General features: G+C 38.3%; 1 pseudogene; it reads right to left on the reverse strand.

Moving 5' to 3' along the window:
* The window catches only part of LOC141363252 (limbic system-associated membrane protein-like), a 160537-nt pseudogene that overhangs the window by 85954 nt on the left and 55875 nt on the right, over positions 1-18708 (reverse strand).

Raw genomic sequence — 18708 nt, forward strand, 5'->3', positions numbered from 1 at the left:
AGAAACCCAATGATAAATCTCTGTGAAGAGAAGCATTAACACTAATATAACATTAACACACACGCGCACGCACGCACACACACACCCTGCGATCAGTCGGAAATAACAGTCCCTATAGATAAAACTTAAAAAGATAGTTTACCCAAACATTTTGTCATCATTTACTCACTCTCGTGTTGTTATAAACCTGTATTAATGTCTTTGTTCTGATGAACACGGAGGAAGATATTTTGAGAAATGTTTAAATCATAAGCCCGATTCACTTCCATAGTAAGAAAAAAATCACTATGAATACATGATTGGGTGAACTATCAGTATCTAAATGTTTTCTGATCATCAGATCCAGTTCGATGAGATTGAGATGAGTGTAACACTAAGAGTTCTTATCAGATTCTCCCGCAGTGGTGCTGATGCTGAGGGATGAAGGGCAGCTAGATGATGAAGGAGAGAGAGTGAGTTGAAGAAACTTCTCGTCTTACCGGATCAAGGCTGTGTCTCCCTGTCTGATGGTGATGTTGTCGGTGGATCTCTGACTGTCCACGCTGATCACCGGGAGTCCTGTGGGAATAAAACATAACAGTCGGAAAAAACACGCCTGCAGCTGCCGACACGAGGAGCGTCCCCACAAAAACATCGTCACAAAAATAATCCACAGACAGAAAAAACGCGGAACGGACGAAGAGCGCGGAAGGTCCGACGATAAAGCAAAGACTCGAGCTAAAAAATGCGATCCAGCCCGCACGCTGCTCCCGTGCACTGAGAGAAAGAGAGAGAGAGAGAGAGAGAGAGAGAGAGAGAGAGAGAGAGAGAGAGAGAGAGAGAGAGAGAGAGAGAGAGAGAGAGAGACTTGCTACACTGGCGCTCTGCTGCCCCCTTCACGAGAGTCCCGTTATCGGTTGTCACGACAACAGCCCCATATATCCATGCGCGCGCTTTCCGTGTTTCATCAAAGTGCGGGAAGCTCACGGTTACTAAACGTGCACACACACATGCACCCTTCATTACACGAGGACATGTATTTTAAATGCACGTGGCTTTCTTTTGCAGTCTTCAGTAAATGTTTATGTTGAATGTATGAGCACAACTCTAACTCACTGCTCTGCTGAAAAAAACAGCATCACACCAGCATGGGAATTATGCTGGTCTATGCTGGTTTAGCTGGTGGTCACCAGCATACCAGCACCAAAACACACCATATGCTGGTCTTGCTGGTATGACCAGCATGGGATGCTGGTGCTAATGCTGGTTTGGTGCTGGTTTAGCTGGTGCTAATGCTGGTGCTGATGCTGGTTTAGCTGGTGTTCACTAGCAAACCAGCACCAAAACACAACATATGCTGGTATTGCTGCTGGTATGCTGTTTTTTTCAGCAGGGTGTGTGTGTGTGTGTGTGTGTGTGTGTGTGTGTGTGCGTGCGGGCGTGCGTGTGTGTATCCATCAGTAACAGCTGTGTGTTATTTTCAACCTAGCATTGGGTCAAACAGGGAAGAGCCTAGCAGCTGGGTTGAAATTAACCCAGACAATGTTTCACCCAACAATGGGTTAAAACAACGCAGCATATGTTAAATGACAACCCAGTGAACTGAGATTGTCTCTTTTTGAAAATAACCCAGCATTTTTTTAGAGTGTACTTAAAAATGTCCTCATAAAAATAAAAGAAATACAGCAGCAATCCAGATATAGTCAAGTGCACTTTTGGTGTTTTAAAAAAGAAACTGCATGTACCTGGACCTCAGTGATAATCTTATAAAGTAAAATATATTGCAGACAAAACTTAAAAGACGTTCAGTAAGATAAGGAAACAAGCATGATCAGATTTGCATAATTCATTTAGTTAAGCGCATAAAACAGAAAGCGTGTGCAAATATGAAATTCAGCTGGGGCAATTTATTTTTCTTGTCCTAAAACTCCAGAAGGGGACAAACGTTTATAAAATCTTTGTTTAAATCATGATTTGTATGCTTTATGTCTGTGTAATGTTAAAGCTACACTGTGTACTTCTTTTAGTTAATTCTTAGCAAAAACCCATGTTTTCTTTCAAAAGTATGTGCTCATTCATGTGTAATTACTTCCACCCACTAATCAAAGTATTCTCGTAAGTGTAGAATCTGCTATTTAAAATACATACCGCCGTAGCGCTCTCTGGCTGAATCCATGTTGTGCCTCCATCTTTGAAATACATTCGCCGACGAGGGACATTCCTGAAATTCAAGCTCCGCCTTTCACGCTTTCAGACAACACTCACGCTAGTTGCACGGAGGTTGCATGTGTAGGCGGTAAACGTCATCGAGACAGTCTTATTTCAGAATATTAACAATTATAAAGCTGACAATTATTCTTAGTTAATTGTAAATTTATGTAATATGATTATGACTTGCGAATGTAATGCTCAGTTAATTTAAATAAACCAGGCTTGATGACGTATGCAGCCCGAATATGCGACCTGCGTAGACTGAATCCTTCGGATTTTACAACAGCCGCACACCGTGATGATCCGGCGATCTAATGCTTTGATTTGAGGCAGATTTGAAAGCCTGTTGAAGACCTTTTCTTAAGGACATAAAAACACGTCGCCAAGGAAACGAAAAGGGAATTTAAAACGACAACGCGACAGGAAAAACATCAAGACCAAAGTCAATATTGGAGTTAGTTTACCAAGATCATGAGGCTCAAGGGACACTGAAGTTGCTAAGTTACTTTCTATCTTCACCACAGGTAATTCAGCATATTCATTTACATCTATACAGTCTACGTTGTAAACTTGAAGTTTTATAGTTCCTTGGCTAACTATAGCATGGTTATGCAGTTAGTGTAAACACGCATGTGGTTTTGTGTGCTCGAACAGCCACACGCCGTCTCTCCGCCCATTTATGTAATGTGAGGTACTGAGATAAATGTTTTTCATCTTTTCTGACCTCTAACACAAACACACGGTGTACAGCGCTATTTTTAGCCTTTCATTGATAAAAGCGTCTGATCTGCGCGTCTTTCGTTTCATTTTACAAGCGTGTGAAAGTTGTGCGATCTTATTTCACCAATATCAGAGAAAGCTCTTACATATACACGGACATGTAACGTTTACTTAAAACATAAGCATTGCACATAATATTAGTTTGCGTCCATTTAAACCTGTCATTACTCCAGCTCATGATTAAATGACAGGAGAGGGTCTCGTCCACAGACCATCTCCTCAGTAATCTGGAGAGAAGCAGCCGAAAATGGACAAAAGAGACGGATTTAAATACCAAGTGTAAAAGTGATGTGTCTCTCTCGTCCACTTGTGATCTGATCGACGAAAACACATCTTAATACTAAGTGTAACAGCCCCTGTGATATTTTTCCTCGCGTGGATGAAAAAGGAGTGTCTAAGCTACGTTTATGGTTGTGGGTTAGAAAGTAATATTCAGTTGGTTGTCATATAGAATTTCACCGCTAGATGGGAGTAGATCCTACACAGTGGAGCTTTAAGAAACACTGTAAAAATGTCTGTAGAAATGACGATATTACTGTCAGCTGTTTCCCAGTAACTTACTGTAGATTATATTTATGTTATTTACTGGAAACACTTTGTTCAAAGTGAAATGAAGATTAAACATTATAAAATATCAGCCTCATGTAACCATTGTTATTTAAGTTTTATTCTGTAAAGGACTTCTTATTGTTTAATGTTCATTTCACTTTGAACAAACTGTTTCCAGTAAATAACAGACATATATCTACAGCAAGTTACTGGCAAACAGCTGCATAACTACAGTTTTTTACAGTGAACATGACATTTACAATACAGTGGGAGAGAGACAGAAAGAGACTCAAATTTTATTCATAAAAGTCTGAAATGTATTGCTATTTTCAGATTGAGTCAAAATGTGTGTGTGTGTGTGTTTGCCTTCTGACTTTATTACAACATTCAGATAAATATGAGCTCGGTGGCAGCACTGTAGAGGCCCAGAAAAATCCCGAATGAGAGCACGTGGAGTTCATATTTCACTTCTGTCCAACAAATGAGGACTGCAAACCACACACAATTACTCCTCAAACTCTCCCTACGGGACTCTATCACATCACATACTCTATGTGTACCATAATAACACCTACAGTACAGTACAGTACAGTAAAGTATAATGCAGTATTTTGTGTTTCTGCATTTAATGACTGCGTCAAGTTTAATAATGAAATATATACTAATGGATTAGTCAATGAAACGGATCATTAATGTACTGCCTTAAACATTTATATACATGTGATGCACCTGAAAATCATTTAGATGTTTTGTGCAGACCTTCTAATGATGATGACTTCAGTTCTATAAACTTTGAGTAAAACAATAAAAGACCCATAACAAACAAACAAACTTATATCCTTCTGTCACATATAAACTATTATATTCATTTAACTGATAATATGAAGCAAAACATTAATAATACCATAACTCTGATTCATATTCATACAGATTCAGAGTCTCATTTCTTCAGTAAACTGCATGATAATATGATAAATAAATATTCAAGTGTTTGTTAAAACAAGAGAAAGCTTTATTCAAAGGACAAAGCTGCTCTTACACACAGACACACAGGCAGTGGACTGATGATAATCAGATCTCAGATCAGTGCGTCTCTCAGCTGAAGGAGGCTGTGGAATACAAACACTGTGTATAAACGCTTGCAGTCAAATATCAGTGTTTGAAATCTTGTGGCTGTCAGTTTGTGTTTCTGTAATAGAGTTTAAAGTTTGACATTTGACCTGCTGCAGGCCAACAGAGTTTCTCTAGCCCACAGAAGAGATTACAACACACACACACACACACAAACGCACTAACACACACAAACGCGCACGCACAAACATACTTTTGTAAATAGAACAAAGGAATCTTAAAGGTCATTTAAGACTTGAGCTGACCTATAAATCATCATACGCTCACTGCTGTAACTACTATGTGTGTGTGTGTTTGTTTGTTTGTTTATGTGTGTGTGTGTGTTTGTTTATGTGTGTGTGTGTGTGTTTGTTTGTGTTTATTTTGACCCTAATTCACACTCTAATCCTAACAGAAAACTTTCTGCATTTCTAACAGAAAGATGAAGTGTGTTTTTGGATGTAGGAGAAGAAAGCCATCATTATGGAAACAATAGATATAGTTTATTATCCGGGGTAGAAGCAGAGTTTTGCGTGTGTGTGTTTGTTTAAAGCAACACTAAAGAGTTTTTGCTCTTTGCTGGAAGGTTAGAAGCGTAATTGTTCATTAGCACTGTCGTAAATACTGCAGCATACGGGGCTCTGATTGGATTGTAGGTCTGCCGTAAAGCATGTTTTTGTAGTTTTCAGTAGAACTTCAGGACCGCGACCCGACGGTTGGAAACTTCTTTAGTGCGGTTTTGGCCGATAGAGGGCTGTAGAGCGAATGTGAAAGTGCCATTCACCCTGTTTAGAGTGGATGAACCACTGAAACTTTTTTGGAAATGTTATTTTAAGGTAAAAAAACTCTTTAGTGTTGCTTTAACGCTGGATTTCATTGAAAGTCCCAACTGGGGGAAACAGTTGGAAATAGGCACGTAAGTTAATCTTTCTTTTAAAAATTTAATTAAACTAAAGACTCTTGGGAGATAGATGAAGGATGTAATACTACTCTTTAGGTAGCCTACTCCAGATTAACATCAGAAAAGTGTTATGGACGCTTTAAATAATCCATAGTTTTCAAGTTATGAAGTGAAGGATTTCAGAGACAAAAACCCTGCAATAAGGTATTTGTGAATTTTGTGTCATAAACGTTTTTGCCTCTGTCCCCTGAGAGGAGAAACAATGGCAGGCAGCCATTAACTCATTCACCGCCATTGACGAGTTATCTCATCATTTATGAGTTCATATTTAACTAATAAATATGCCTTTCTTGACGAATTTCAAAGTGAAAGTGTAATACCGCTTTTATCCACCAGATAGCACCAAACCGAATTTATCAAAAATGGAAGTTAAAAAGATTAAATGATTTATTTTAACTGCCTTTATGTTTGATAGTCATTCTGAGTCTGATCTCTAACATAAATTCCTTTACAAAAATGCAATTTTTTAAGCTTTTTGCTCAAAATGTTGTATTTTTGAAGAGAAATATCCATATTTCAGTGGTCAAATTAAGTAGAAAAAGTAAATATATAATGAAACGTTTTTCCCCCATTTTGTTTGTTTGTTTGTTTATTTATTGTTTGTTTGAAAGCAGAGGGGGTATTCTTTAATTTGATATAATTCGTATGTTTATATATTTATAGAAAATAATTCTTCGTGCAAGGAATTTTGTGAAAATTTTGTTAAAATCACAAAAATGCAGGTGGGCAACTTTGAATGAGTTAATGTACACTCGTATTTACAGTCACCACCTCATTAAAGGTATCCTCATGTGAACACTGAATATATATTGCATTTTAGACATAAATCACATACAGAAAACAAACATACCGAAAAATAATGCATACCTGAAAACATCTCTCAACCAATCAGAATGAAACATTCAACAGACCTGTGATATATTATTTTAAATACCACGAGTCTGTTCAATGCTTTATTCTGATTGGTTAAGAGATGTTCCACAGTTGTTAATTATTTTTCTATAAACGCACACCTGACCTGTCAAATGTTTTAAAATAACCACCAGAGTAATGTTTGTGAATATTGAATTATATGGCCGTTGAATTATTTGAAAATAATGCCCACCTGTGGTGTAACTCCACTTCACGTACAGTAGTACTGCATTAACACCTTGGGTGAGCATTATTTTCTGATAATTCAACGGCCCGTCATATTCCTAACATAATGCATGAGTAAGCTTGTCACATGACACGTCACAGCGGCACTGTATGATTTATGCATCAGTTTCATGTCTGATTCTTCCTCTTAGTTAAGAAAACATATTATTGAGGAATCTTTGTAAAGTTATTAGTTATTTCAAACCCATCATCTAAATTAACCCCTTCCAAACTAGAGCCCCCCAGTGAATTTCTGTACTTTATATAAAGTGGTAATCAAAATGATTAAGACACCTGACAGATCTAATAATATTCACCTTTTTTGCTTCCAAAACATGATTTCATTTTATAATGATGGTTGCTCTGAGCAAAACAAATATCAGCTGAAGTGAGTCGTAGTGTTTTTAATCACTTTTAATATTTGGTATGTCAACCTTTTGCAGTGATTACAGCAGCACATCTCTCTGGCATAGTGTCAATATTTCCTCAGGGCTTCATCAGTAATATAATTCAATGTCTTCTGTAACTCCAGCTAAAAGCTTTCCTTTGAATGGACAAGTGCAGTTTATTTTTAAGTTCACTGGATGGGGTTGAGGTCCAGACTTGGAGGAGGCCGGTAAGGATAATGACCTGAATCCCCTGATGGTGTCTCTGTTCTAGGGTTTATAGAGGATAAAGATGACTTTATAGATACAGTGGTGGCCATCATAAAGAGATTTAGGTCAGTCATGATAGTAGTTTTTTTAATCCCAGAAGATGGTTTGTAAATCATTAATTTGTAAAGTTGTAACTGTTATTAAAACCGGCCTGCAAAATTGAAAACATGTCCCTAAAAACTACACTTACATGAACTACAAGATTTATATTACATTTTGCTTCCTTAAATTCGTTTTCAACGTTTAGTTCTGCATCATATTTGCAACCTAAATTGTGTTTGCTGGTGAACTTTGAGTTTTTATATATAATCTTTTTTTGTTTATCTAGACTGAATTTATTGTGTTCTCAGCTGTTCAATATGAATTTACTGTGAGGAGGACATCAGATGTTTTACCAACACACATCTGTTGTGTGAGATTTGTATAGCCACACACATGGTGCCAAATCTCATAAACACCTGTTTATTGTCTGCTTCTGCTGTCTACATTTATAAGCTTCTTTCCTCATGGGGACATCAAAATGTCCCCACGAGGTCACAAAAATACTGGTATTCCTATCTTTGTGGACACACACACACACACACACACACACACACACACACACACACACACACACACACACACACACACACACACACACACACGCACACACATCACAGCTGATGACATCAGAGGATGGAGGGCTCACATTACTGGCAATGTAAGTATTTTTGTAGTAAAGTTCTGCTGCATTTCAGTGTTGCACATTGTTCATTCTTTTCTCTGCTGAAGTTGTCAACTATCATTACACTCAAAAGTACAATAACAATGATGCATGTGGCAGATGATTTTATCTAATGGAACTTGCATTCAAGCTATACGTTTTTTTCTTTTTATCAGTATTTGGGTTTCTATGGAGTCAAACTCATGACCTTTGTGTCGCCACCACAATGCTCTATGAGTTCAGCTTCAGGAACACAAGTATAGAAAAGTACACTCATGTTTTACCATAATTAGCCCAACCAAGAAGTGCAAATGTTTCTTTAACCCTAACATTATAATGGCTAACGGAGTCTTAAGGCCAAATTTCACTTGTCTCACCCGACCTGAACTTCTCCAGCTCTTAACTTTCCTTTGAAAGCATCATTCACCTCACAGCCCTACAAGAGATGAAGATGTTTCTACTGTGACCTTCAGTTCAAGCCGTCACGAGGGAGGGAGCAAGATCTCAACACAATGAAGGTCAGACCTTTTCTTTCATCAGTGATGCCTCCATCAAGAACAGAAACATCACCGTTCGTAAGGTTAGCATGTGAATTTAACGCTCTTTTGCTTTCCACATCCTGCGTCCAGGCACGTTTGACTGCAGATGTTTGAATTAAAATGACATTATTATTAGTAATCTTCTTAAAGTTTTAATGCTCTATATTTATAATGCGACAGTTTAATACAACACATTTCTCAATGACAGCTGCAGGTATCAAGAGTTTTGACACGAGTGAGATAAGCGAGATGTTATTTGTGTTGACCACTCACTCACTCACATCTCTAAAGTCTGCTAGAGATGTTAAAAACAGGTCAGATTAAACTCATGACCGCTCAAAGACTGCAGCTCATCATGAAGTGAAAACGCATTTGTCTGCACATCATATGAGAGAGAATCTGAAGTTTCACATGAACCTCCTGAAAGCGGCAGAATGAGAAATGAACAAACTCGCTGCCTTTGATCACCAACACTTTGAAAATCCTGTCAGCCTTTTGCCTTTTATATGAGAAACACTGAGATCAAACACATGCAGCACTTCAATATATATCCCTCTCTCTCTCTCTCTCTCTCCATCTGTTACAGAAAGAGTAATGAAGAAAAAACTAAACAGCCCCTTTATGACGAGCCATCACTAACCAACACTACATAAGACTCGACACGGCAACTTAAAGCTGTTAGTTCATATAAACAGAACTACAATACTGAAGGGTTAAGAGTCAATACCTGCTGGGTCATTATTTACTAAAACTAAATAACTGCATGAGTCCACTCTCTACATTTACTTGATAGCAGGTCCTGACAAGCCGTTTTTGTAATTGAATAAATATTTCCTCAATTGAGCAGAATTGGATATGAATATTAAATGATAAGATGTTTTAGCAAACCAAGACGTATGAAACACAAAACAGATACTGATTGGGAATTCAGGGTCATTCTCTTAACAGAAATCTGAGCTGACCATTATAGTATTTTAAAATAAGAGTTCATATTTCAAATGTTCTCACTGTCATCAGGTTAGCTAGTTGTCCATCCATGTCCAGAACTGATTTTAGGGATTTAAGCAGCGTCACAGTGGTGTGCATAAATTCATACAAAATATTGTGTTTGATTTTTAAATACAGGACACAATATGATGCGATGCTTCTCACCTGGTGTGTGACCTCCTTGAAGTAAATACTGCATGTAGTTGTAAAAGCAGAGCTCCAGGCTGTGCACATTTTACGACTATATTTTTTACAGGTGCAACAATTTTTTAAGCGCTGGTGCCACTGCAAAACTCATTAGTACACATTTTTATTTTTAACTCTCAGAAATGTGCAAGGCTTTCTGGTAAACCGGAAAATGGGTTTCATTGCTTCCATTTTTCGAGAAACAAAAAGGAAGGGCTGTAGACGGTCTTAACCAATCAACAGCAGAACATGTCAGTATTTTTTCTGTTTTTATTGGCTGAAAGCAACGTTACTCTACTGACTCATGTGGCGGGCGGTCTCTGTCTGTAAAGGAGAATCTGACTGATGTGACACGAGATTTAAGAGCAGGATTATTGTGTGCAATATGTAGCTTTTAGCCTGTAGTTTCCGATGATCTGGAGAAACAGCGTTATGAAGGAGTGAGACATGTTTTATGTGCAGTTAACACACTGAGGCTGTTTACACTTGGCATTAACATGTGTTTTCGTCGATCGGATCACAAGTGGACGACGTTAATGCCAGGTGTAAACGGTGTTCAAAACGTTTTGAGCTCGTCCACTTTCGACCACTTTCAACCACATCCAGAGGTGGTCGAAACCACTTTCGATCGGATCGCTTTGGAGCTGCGGAGTGCACATGTGGTTGAATGCGTTCGAACAGCCACACGCGAACTTCTCTCCGCCCATTTATCTAATCTGAGGTATTAAACACAAGTTTCACGTCTTTTTTTGACTTCTGGCGTGAACATTCGGTGAACAGCGCTATTTTTAGCCTTTCATTGATAAAACTAAGCGGCTGATCTCCGTAGTTTCGTTTTGAAAGCGTCTGAAAGTTGCGCGATCCTATTTCATCAATTGCGCTGAAAATTCAAAGAAAGCTCTTACATACTCATGTACAAAACACTGTGCAGCATGTTTACTTGCTAAACAAGCAGTGCACTCCGACATTATATTAGTTTGCGTCCATATAAACTCATAATTACTCCCGCTCGGGTTTGAATGACAGCAGAGAGACTCGCCCACCGTCTCACAGACCACCCCCTCATATTATTCAGCACAGAAGCGGTCGAAAGTGGACAAAAGAGACGGATTTAAATACCAGGTGTAAACGTCATGTGTCTCTCTCGTCCACTTGTGATCCGATCGATGAAAACACATCTTAATACCAAGTGTAAACAGCCCCACTGAGGTCCTCAAGTGCTCAATGAAACTATTTAACACAAAGATGTTAGTTGACACCCCACATAAGAGAACAGACAAGGGTAAGTAGGCTATAACCAAGGTCTTTTTAAAGGAGCATTTCACCCGTAGAAACATTCATCTTTATTGAAAGTGTGACATATTTGTAGTCGAAATGTAACATACATTTCGAATTTGGTGCCTATTTGACCAAGAAAAGGGGTGTTTGTAGTCTCACTTCCTCAACAAAGATATTGGACTTCCCTCTTTCAATGATGCAAAATGATGATTTTTACATCATTGGAAGAAGGAAGTGAAACACTGAAATCTGTATTTCTCCTGTCTCAGTGGAAACTGAGGAAATGATGCACGACCATTCAAAAACATGACTGGGGTTCTAACTATACAAAGCTTAATGCAAATGGGTGAAGTGTCAATGCCCTCAGGTCTGTCTATTTAAGCAGGACCGCCAAAACCCGTCAAACACCGGGCAGGTAATTAACTTTGCAAGCAGATGTAAAGTCTAGGATCACTTAGCTGAAGATAACAGTCTTTGCGCATGCAGGTTAGTATATCTCTGAGGACCTGGAGACTAACGAGAGGACGAAGAGGATCGTGAGCTGAAGAAGAGCACAGGTGAATAATCTTGGGGAGTCTGTTGTGCAGGTAATAGTAAGAAGATGACCAGACCAATAGTGAGGAATGAGGGATGCTTATACTGTATGTAAAGCAGTGATGAGTGTAGATGATAAGAGATCAGCTTGATTGATTGGTTGGTAACAGGTGTGGCTGACTCTTTGACATTAGTCTTTATAATATAAAGTTATTATAGTTGACATCATAAGAATGAAATGTTAAAGATGTTTAAATTAGTAAAGTTTGTTTAAAGGTGTAAAAACAGTAAAAAGAAGCACACTGTAAGTTTTACTGTTAATAAGAGATCAACATGCACTAACTAGGTGTACCATAAAGATGTTGAAAGAGATGTTTTTAAATAAACAAGACAATACCTGTATTCATTTCTCATAAATAAATGTATGCATGAAACACATTTGAAAGTATTTTTAGGGTTTCTTTCTTTCTGCCCCAACTCACGAGTACCAAATGAAGTCCAGGTGCCATTAAGTTTGGAGAGCCACCACAGAGCCAAGTCTTACATCACTGTATACGTCTCAAACTAATGCGTACATGCAGCTCAATGTAATATATATATATATATGCTTCTTTTCCTGCTTCAGAGTCGGTGCTTTGGGTGTTGAAAACAAAGAAACTGATTTGAAGTTAGTGTTTGGCTCTAAACCAGCACTTAAACTGCATTGGGGGCACAATAACGCTGGCACCAGTGGCACACCTCTCACATGTCAGTCTTGAGCCTTCAATGTTATTTGCAGTCAGTATAATGTCTGTTGTGGGATCATAACAATAAAGGGTTAGTAGATGTTAAGCAGGTAGTCTACTTATACTCTAATGAATGCTAGTTGACAAAGAGCTGCAGTTGTTTATGGTTAACAAAATCTCTTACAGTAAATGGACTACTGAAATAAAGTCTTTTTCATGAATAACAGTATTCATTATGAAATGCTCTAAACATGCACTATGTAGATAAAAAGATGAAAGGTCTCTAAAGATGTCACGTTCCCTTAAATAAGCGTTTGCTGTTCACTGTCTCTACAGTACGGTGTTATTGCTAAAAGAAGCACTTGCTGGTTATTTAGGTCTCACGTTACAGATGAAACAAAGCCGAAGTCCGGAACCAGACTGCGGTCCGCTAATCGATGACCCTCGCTCTACCGCATCAAGTGAATCAAGTTGTGTGCCTATGTTGCAGACGCTGTAAGGTCACATTTAGATGCGTTATGTCAGCCAGGAAAACTATTTAATAAAATGTAAGCGATCTGCCCTCATAATCTCCTCTAGAAACACGTTCAGGGCTGGAAACGAGACACACGGATGAATGAAGTTGAGTGATTGTTTGGCTGATCAGAATACGGCAGACGTGCTGAAATCAATGTTATCCATCACACTCAACGCAGGCAGCTGTCCCTCATCACTGAAACAAACACATGATTTGTGACCATCTGTTAGTGACCGCTGTGTTTGATAAGGACATCAGAGCTTCATCTGACTGCTGGGATTTGATTGGACCGATCTGTCTGTGACCCTGAAAACTAATTCTGCACTAAAAACAAATGCTGCTTTCTCAGAATCTCTAACATTATACATCAAAACCGCGTCAGACGGATTAATTCTTCAAAACTCAAACCCTTTTTTTGCTAAAATTGCCGAAATCACTCAGTTCCTCTGACAGTGTGTTGCTTTGGAAAGGATGCGGAATAAATCAAAGAAATAAAATATGGAGAGTTTTATCAGGCAGCTTCAAACAGAAAAAACGTGTCTCTAGACTTTTGCTGTTATTGAGAGAGGGACACACTAATAAAAGCAGAATAGAAATGAACAGAGAGAGAGAGAGAGATTGTGTGTCCTGAGGCCAGAGAAAGAGAGAATAACAGCACAGTATGGGATTGTGTGAGATGAAATGTTCACACTTTGCATTCATCTTCTAGAAGAACATTAAATATTTAGTGTATAATGTGATTCTGCTGATGCTGAAGATTCATCCATCATGAAGTTGATATTATGCTGATGGAGATAATGATGATGTTTGTGTAAGAGGTCAGTGAAGTTTTGTCATCAGATGTTTTACCAGCAGCACATAAAGATCATCTCTCTCTAGTTAACATCAAAGATCATTCACAACCTTTATTACTTTCTCATTCTGATGACTTTTTAATTAAAGGCGATGGTTAATAAAAAACAACTGCAGGGCTGTTTTTATATGTGAGGAGGGTGAAAATACGTTTGTGATGTCCACTGAAAAGAAGAACAATTTAGATGAAATACAATAAGATGATCGATACAGCACACCCTGATCTTTAAAGAGACAAACTCTTCTTAACCAGAAAGTCTCTGTCACTATAATATATGCAGTACTGTAGATTCCCTTCCTAACACAGCAGCAAATACAGCAATCTTATATTCATTTCTATATGTTTAATAATCCGAGGTCACGGGAGCTTTGTGCTGTTTCTGATAATCGAAGGTCCTGAACAGATCCAGAATCAGTTTCTGTTTGTGTACAGGAATAAAAAGCATAAATGAGCTCTACATTTAGTGATTAAATAAACGTGCATGTGTGCTCAAGGTCCAGTTCATTGTGTAGTCCATCATGTGTTGTGTTATATCTCATTCTGCATAGATGTCTTTAATCTTGTCCAGTATGAAGAGCTGATCTGAGACCGCCTGAAGTGTTTACAGTGTGTATAAAAACATCATGCATATATTGAAATGAAATAACGTGTTTTGATGAGTTTCTGGATTTATCAGTCCATTTATTGTCTGACGGTCTGAATCATATTTCAGTGTCCATGAACCTCTTTTGCTGTCTGAGAACATCCTGAACTCAATCTAAATGAAATAAACTGAAACTTTCACACAACAAACTTTATCATATTGTTGCCGACAGACGAAGATTTCATGACGGATCTTCATCAGTCAGCTTCTCTATTCAGTTCTTACAGTCATTGCTAAGCAATTTGGTTGTCATGTCTCCAAATGAAGAAAAGTTACCAAGATATTATCTCCACATGGAGATCGAATCATTCATTGTTTGATGGTGGAGCCTCAGTTCCAGCTCACATTTTCAAGCATTAAACTTTCTGGTGGTATATCGTGTACGCGTCTCCTCATATTTAACACGACAGGACTGTCAGGATATGTTTACACCTTTGAACTTTTATTGAAGATTTCTCCCTGGATGTCTCCACAGTTTGTTAATTGAGAAGCTTTGAAGTTCATCACTGCGATGGTGAAGAATGAGAAACAAGCCTGAGGATCCCGAGGGTCCCGTCTGTTGGAGCGGCACGTCTCTAAACTGACCATTTATCATCTGATTTCAATTCAGTCTGTCTATTACTGTCTGTCTCTCTTTGCTTCTAGCTGCCTGCGTCTCTCTCTCTCTCTTTCCCGGTTTAATCTCATGCAGACAGTAAAGTCTCATTGTTTTCTCTTTAATGCTCGATCAGAGCTGTGATCTGCTGTTTTCTGGAGGAAGGCGTCACGTGCTGAAGCTGTGATAATCCAGCGGGTTCATATTGAGTTCAAGTATATACACAACACATGCCCTGCTTGTGTATACATACAGTATAATAAATATATTATATACAGACTGTTAAATGCTTTATTCTGATCAGTTAAGAAATATTGCACGGGTACTGTATGAATTATTTTCCCATAAACACACACCTGAGCTGTCTATTGTTTTAAAATGATCACCAGAACAATGTATGTGGTATAAAAGTAATAATTGATAATGCTGCACACTCGCAGTGTAACTACACTTCACGTCATGCCGCATTACCACTTTCAATGGCCTGTGGTCAATTATTTCTTACATATATGCTATAAATATATTTGACAGCATGGCAATGCTTCAATAGACGTTGAGTTTGTCCTATAGGCTTACATCCACACTCAGTGTTTTCTGCTAAACATCAAAGACTTTGTTTGTCTGAGCGCAGCAGCAAAGATTAACTCTCTGCATTAATAAAGTGGCAACACTGAAGAAATTTACAGATTTTCTGTGAAAGTTCAGTCGGAAAACTGTAAAGTAAATCACTCCGATGAAAGATGACAGATATTAGTATTGAACCGGAGACAGAGAGAGGATTTTAAATAAAGATTTTTGATTATATAACTAAAAATAACTAAACAGTGTTTGTTTTCTGTGTGTGTTGATACTCATCTCTCTCTCTCTCTCTCTCTCTACATATATATATATATCTGTCTGTCTCTCTCCGAGTTAATGTGTCATTATAAATGATGTTCTTACTGCACACAAGGCCAGCACATTATGAAATGTGTTTACCAGAGTTAATATGGTTTCCAGTAGCTCAGTTTTGTTTTGAGATTGTGATTACGTTGAGTTTGCTGCATGGATCAGAAGATCATCTTCTTCTTTTCCTCATTTGCTGTAAATAAAACACAATGAGTGGATCATTTAAATAAAGCTGAGTGTTGTGCAGTACGTGCTGGACATACACAAACTCTCTCTGTTCAGATATAATTACTTAAAAGCTTTTGGATGGTCAATTAAATCCTTTAGATCAGAAACCACTCAGAGTCTCAAAAGCTCATAATCTCACAACTCAAGTGGTTGAAAACATACTGTATTAAACAACACAAAAACTCACTGAAGCCATCACTGCAATCTACATCAGATTCACAGAAACTCTCACATAATAATACTTAATTAATAAACAAATACAAATCTACCAGAACATCATGTAACCGCAATCATGGACTGACAGCCAGTCTAAGAATCTGTCATGCACACACACACCTTAAACTAAACATACTGGATGACTGAAATGAACATTTATATTTGTGAAAGATGAGGTTTAAAATGTTCCTGTGTACTTGATCAGTATAAAGGAGTTAGTGTGCGAGTGTCCCGTGTACGTGGCGTGGGATGTTCGGCATCTGATTCTCACCGTGGGCTCTGAAAGGACACTGAGATGATTGGCTGCAGAATGAAGATGGAGTTTGTTCTTCCTCCACATTCTTTCATTCAGCACCGTGATCGGCAGCTGACAGCATTTAACTGCCTGTGCAGCTGGGTTGACAGAGGTCAAGACACCCACCAGAGCCACAGAAAGAGAAAGAGAAAGAGAGAAAGAGAGAAAGAGAAAATCTTCTATCTAATCTCTATGGCAACAGTCAGATGTATCTCATTTGTAAACCTTCTTCTTGTTTTTGTTTCGTTCTTATAGTACAGCTAAAGAACACACACACACAGACACACACACACACACACACACACACACACACACACACACACACACACACACACACAGACACACACAGACACACAGACACACACAGACACACACACACACACACACACACACACACACACACACACACACACACACACACACACACACACACACAGACACACACGCACACACACATTACTGGAGTTAACGTGAAGCATGAGCATGACTCAGACAATACTATGTTCAGATAAACATCATTTCTGAATTTATTTTAAGAAGTAAAGATTCCTTTAACATTGATTGATCAGTTACTGTTTGCCTGAAAGTATAATGAGAAACACAGCAGAGATTTAATGCTCACACTCCTCTTATTTGCATAACTAATTTATACGGGTACTGACGTGAAAGCAGAGAAATATGCAGGATCTTACAGTATGTGTCAACAGACCAACTTTCACTTTCTCACTCACTTTCTCCAGTGAATATTAAACAGGGAAAGAGAGAGAGAAAGACAGAGACTTAATCATCCTTAAATCTTAAAACTCAACAAAAACATCCTTATTTTGGATTAAAATGATACTCCAGCAGTCAAATATCAAAATGATTTACTCAAACAATCTGAGATACTCAATAATGTCCATCATGTTTCAGACAAACACATATTTTAGTAAATGTCATTGCTCTTTCAAGATTTATAATGATATAAATCAGACATCAGGAAACAACTTCTGACAAAGTTATGAATGATATTTGGCTGGAGTATCGCTTTCATTTCTTTAGGGGTTAGATTAAACTAGAGCTGCACAATTAATAGAAAAACTAATCGCAATTATGAATATGTAATCCTAAAAACCTGTGATTACAACTGCCCACTTCTGCAGGCTGTGTGTTTTCGGCAGATGGTTTGAATACTGTTAGATAGATATACTACTTGAATCAAAACTGACAGACTCTTGGACCAGGACATCAGATTTTTACAGCTATGAGATCTCGAGAGCATCAAACAAAGAGACAAAGAAGTGCCGTTACTTCAAGCTCATTTATTACAGTCAGTTTATGTGTAGTGTAAAGTGTCTTCATGGTAATGATGTGTGAAATGCATCCTAACAGTGCTGGCCCGGGACTACTTTTTCTAGGACGCACGATGTGAAGCTCGTCACAACATGTATGTTCGGTGCATCATGTAAACTTATGTGCATCACGTGTCATGTCAAAAGCCTGACTCATACAGCAGCAGCAGCAGTGTGATCATTTTTTCAATTCAATTCAATTAAATTTTATTTATATAGCGCTTTTCACAATAGTTAATTGTTTCAAAACAGCTTTACATTAATAGAAGCAGTAAAAGCACAGAAAAACGACAGATAGCATAACATAATACACAATAGCATAAGCAGTCAAATTTGCTGCGGCTATGACTCGACATTATGAGCGAGCGTATTACTAATGTAACGTCTAGGAGAAGATGCTAAATTAAGCCCAAGCAGGCTACCTCCCCGGGGTAAAAAACCCCCTAGGAGAAAAAAACAAAAACCCCGGGTTGTTGAGCCGAGGAAAAAAAAAATAAAAAGTCCTAGGAGGGAAAAACCCTTGGGAGATATATATGTATATAAACACATATAAACGGATAAGGAGATTAAGCGGGGATTAAGCGGGGTTTAAGCGGGTTCTGCCGGTGGTCGTTGGTCAGGCATCAGCTGGGCATCACATTGAAGGACGGCCAGTAGATCAGAGGTGAGTCGACTTTCACATCTACCGGAACTGGGTCTGTTTGTCCCATTGTCCTCAGGGTCGAGGACAGGACAGGGAGAGAAAAACAAAATCATATTAGCGTAGGGGCCGTTCACATGTAATGCAAGTGTCACACAGTGATGTGG

Source organism: Misgurnus anguillicaudatus, unplaced genomic scaffold (genome assembly GCF_027580225.2).
Source record: "Misgurnus anguillicaudatus unplaced genomic scaffold, ASM2758022v2 HiC_scaffold_33, whole genome shotgun sequence".
In the NCBI taxonomy this organism is placed as follows: domain Eukaryota; kingdom Metazoa; phylum Chordata; class Actinopteri; order Cypriniformes; family Cobitidae; genus Misgurnus; species Misgurnus anguillicaudatus.